Source organism: Sciurus carolinensis, chromosome 7, assembly GCF_902686445.1.
Source record: "Sciurus carolinensis chromosome 7, mSciCar1.2, whole genome shotgun sequence".
In the NCBI taxonomy this organism is placed as follows: domain Eukaryota; kingdom Metazoa; phylum Chordata; class Mammalia; order Rodentia; family Sciuridae; genus Sciurus; species Sciurus carolinensis.
The window spans coordinates 149,942,976-149,947,133 of record NC_062219.1 but is presented as its reverse complement, the minus strand read 5'-3'; the positions used below and the strand labels follow the sequence as shown (position 1 = coordinate 149,947,133).

The 4,158-nt window shown below is 47.7% G+C and overlaps 1 pseudogene; it reads left to right on the top strand.

Annotated features, from left to right (window-relative positions):
• Positions 1-241: 241 nt before the first annotated feature.
• LOC124989467 (nucleoporin NUP35-like) lies at positions 242-1,243 on the top strand (annotated as a pseudogene).
• The last annotated feature ends 2,915 nt before the right edge of the window (positions 1,244-4,158 follow it).

Sequence of the window (4,158 nt, the reverse complement as noted above, 5' to 3'; positions counted from 1 at the left end):
GGCAAGCACTCTACCACTGAGTCACCACCCTAGACCCCTTAAAAAACTTTTTGAATTTTATATTTTATTGGCATATAATAATTGTATGCATTTATGGAGAATGCAGAGATAATTTGGTGCCTGTATACAAGGTGCAATGCTCAAATCAGGGTAACCAATTATTATTTCTTTGTTTATAATTTCTTTGTGCTAGGAAACGATTTCTTTATGAAATATATGACACAGAATTGCTGCGGTCGTGATGGCAGCCTTTGCCATGGAATCCCAGGCAGCTACGCTGGAATCTGAACCAATGCTGCTGGGTCCACCACGTCTCCAAAGCCAGCAGTTAATGCCCAGTTCTTACCTGGATTTTTAATGGGGGATTTGCCAGCTCCAGTGCCTCCACAAGTGGGTTAGGGTAGGAATGATGGAATGAGGTCACCTTTACTTGCTGGTGTGTTACCACCACAGCCAGTTGTACCAGTTCGTCAGGATAAAAGTGGAACTCCACCTGTTAGAAGTATAGATGATGACATTTCTAGTCCAGGGCTCGGATCAACGCCTTGAGCTTCAAGAAGACAGATGGACATTTGAGTCAGGCAGAGTCCTTTGGTTGGAGTTACAGCTACTACCCTTGGAACAGGGCAAAGTATGTTTAGTCCAGCAAATATTGGTCAACCACGGCAGACAACACCGTCTCCGCCCATTAGGATCCTCTTTATATGTCAGGAGATTCTCTGACTTCAGAAGATCGCCTCGATGACACTTGGGTGACTGTGTTTGGGTTTGCACAAGCATCTGCTTCCTATATATTACTACAGTTGGCACGGTATGGAAATATATTAAAATGTGATGTCTACCACAGGAAACTGGATGCATATTCATCATCAATCTAAGCTGCAGGCTCGGAAAGCCTTAAGCAAAGATGGGAGAGTATTCGGAGCATCCATCATGATTGGAGTAAAACCACGCAGAGATAGAGGTGTTGTGGAAAACAGCGACCCATGTGCTTTGACGTCTCTCTCTAGCCTTTACACCACCAGTTGAACCTTAGGCACAGCAACACATCCTGGAAGCACTCCTAGGATTCCTACTGTGAATAGCTTTGTAGTCACAAAGCTTCCCCTAGTGACTACCAGGTTACTTCAGACAGATAGACACCGAAAGAGATGGAAGTCTTGTATCCACAGCAATGGAGTACATGCTGGGCTGCAGCACAGTAAGAGCTAGGGACTCAATACCAAGGAGGTCGCCACCCTGAACCCAGAATTAGCAAGGCGCTGCCTGTTTCCCTGGGGTGGTGGCATGAGCACTCTTGGCTGTGCTGGATACCCATCTCGCTCTTCTTCAAGAAGCCTTTTTCTTTAAGGACATAGCCTGTGTGTAGCTTGCCCCTTAAAAGATGCTTGAGATACATTTCAAAGAAAACTGAAGTTCTTGTAGATAGATGTTTATGCTTCCAAGACATTGCGTACTTAAACACAAAATTCTCAGCACTGATTATAATTAAATAACTGAATTGGTGGCAAGTCTCTGTAGTCTCCATGAGAAGGTGGGTGAATGTCCTGAAGGAGAGAGAACTGCAGCTGCTTCTGCCAAGACACAAAGATCATACTTAACAATTCGAATGATGGTTTTTTAGCTTAGAAATTATTTAATATTTTAATTGTGCATGTCTTGTTATGGATTGTCATCTTTCAGTATTCAAAAATCCAAATGTTCTTTTAAAAAAGCTACTACTAAAATTTCTTGATAATAAACTTTGTCAATTAAATGTAAAAAAAAAATAAATTATCTGATAAGTTATGAATTACATAGCTCAACTAATCTTGAGGAAGTTTCCAAAAACTGAAAACAATTGGTTTCCAGTCACTGAATTCTTACTTGGTTGATCACACAAAAGACCTGGGTGTTGCTTTGGCCACACCTGTTGGGGTAAAATACACTGCATAGCTGTGGTGCTACTTGGTGATGTGACAGCATTTCCTTCTCTATGCAGATGTCGATAAGAAGCAGGGCTGAAAGTTGGTGGAGTTTTTTTATTATTATTATTATTAGTAGTAGTAGTATCTGCAGTACTGGAGGTTGAACCCAGTGAGGTGCTCTAATGCTGAGCTACTTACCCAGCCCTCTTTATATTTTATTGATATTTATATTTTATTGCTAAATTGCCCAGACTGGCCTCAGACTCACGATCCTCCTGCCTCAGCCACCTGAGTAGCTGATATTACAGGTGTGCACCTCCATACCTGGTTTTATCAAAGCAGTGGTAACAACCAGCTGTAACCTCCTTCTCCTTCTTCAAAACAAAAACAAAAAAAAACCAAAACAAATCTATACAACCAGACCTCCTGGACACCCTTTCAGGAGCACTTACTCTGGGTTCGTGTTTTCCCTGGGTGGCCATCCTCACTTTGGCTTGAATAAACTCTTTGTTCTTTCGCTTGGTGCCTCGCCTGGCCCTGGAGGTAGACATTAGCACCCACATGGACTTGACTCTCCTCAAGGCTGCTGTCTGTGCTGTCCATAGTATTAGTGCCAGCAATTGCAGGAGGCCATAACTCCTGCACTGGGTCCCGACAGACCAGGCTAAAAATCAAAATGGAGTCCCTTGTGCCAAAGCTCCCCATCACCAGCCAGACACTAAGCTGTTTATCTGACCTTCCGAGAAATCAGGATTAGAGAGATAACTGCCAAAAGTCCCCCCAAAGTCCAGTTTTAGTCACTAGAGCAGTGAAATTTCGTCTGTCTTAATCCTTCCACCTGAGAAGTAACCTGAAACAACCTGGTCCTAACTGATCACTTATTCTCTGATTGTTCTCTGCCTGTCCCTGCCTGTCGGGAAAAGTAACTGAAATAACCAACCTGCTTCTTTGTTTCTGCTTCCTTCAGCCTTCTCCGCCTACACCAGCCTCCTTTGCTCAGACCCTCAGAATTCACAGAATGAAGTGTTGCCCGATTCCAGACCTGGAAATAAAGCCAGGGAAAATGTTCACAAATTGCTGTCGTTTTGTCCTTTGACCCTGGGACACAGAAACCTGTTTTCCCTTACATCTTCTCCCCGTTGCCCAGCCGGCTCCGTAAGCTGTGAGTTTGTGGCGACCTCATTTGGAAGGCCTGACACACAGATCTGCAGAGAGGATGCTCCTGGTGGTCTGTTTTCTTTTGAGCCCGTCTTCTTGAATTGCTTCCCCCCTGGAATACTCTCCTTGCCTTCTCAGCAACAGAACTCTTCCCCTTGCCAAAGTAGAGTGAGCTAGGCGGAGAAAGTTCCAGTGCTCTACTGCACGGGTGGCTGGAGTGGCGCCCAGGGCATGTTCCCTGAGGGACTGAGAGGGCTCGGTTCAGGGTCCCAGCCCGAGAGACCACGACCGTGTGAGCTGGCAGTGCGTACACCCGCCTTCCACCACCACCCGCTGTACACGTGCATGCGTGTGCCCCTGGAGGAGGCGCATCATACCTGTGAATTTAAAAGAAAACCCCTCCTCATGGTTCTCGTGACCTCACTGAGGATCTGACCCCTCGGTCGACAGTGTCCACGCCTTTGTGGAATTGCTGCCATAGAAGGCACGGGCTCTGTGTCAGAAGCCTCCTGCGGAGGGTTCCAGGTCTGACCTGCCCTCTCTCCTCAGCCTCCCTCTGGGGACCTTCCCACCTCCCTACTTCACCTGTGCCCTTCCCGGGGCACCTGCCTCCTCACCCCGGCCTCTGGGACCTCACGTTCTCTCTGCTGCCCGCGTCCCCGTGGGTTCCAGGCCCTCCCCATCTGAGTTCTGAAGTTAGAAAGTTTCCGTCCTCATGACACGTTGTGGGGTCGCCCATGTGAGTTCAGAGGTGACGGAGCCTGTACCATGGGGTTCCAGGGATCATCTCGCCGGTGACCTGGCGGCCCTCCTAGCCCACCTACGGTTGCACGATGACAAGATGGCGCGGTGGCACGCTTCCCAGAGCGCCTCCCTGCCGACCATGTGAGGTCTCCCCGGGCGGGGTGCTGCCGGCTGGGGCACAGCTGTGACTGCTTAGCGGCCAGGCGAGGAGCCGCCTTGAGGAGCAGACTCCTACGTGAAGCAGCTGCGAGTTGTTCTTTCCGTGTCAGTTAAAACTTTTTGTAGTCACTTATGAGAAAACAGTCAAGGTCACTAGAGTCCCTCTGGTTCCTCCTTGTAGGTGGCGGAG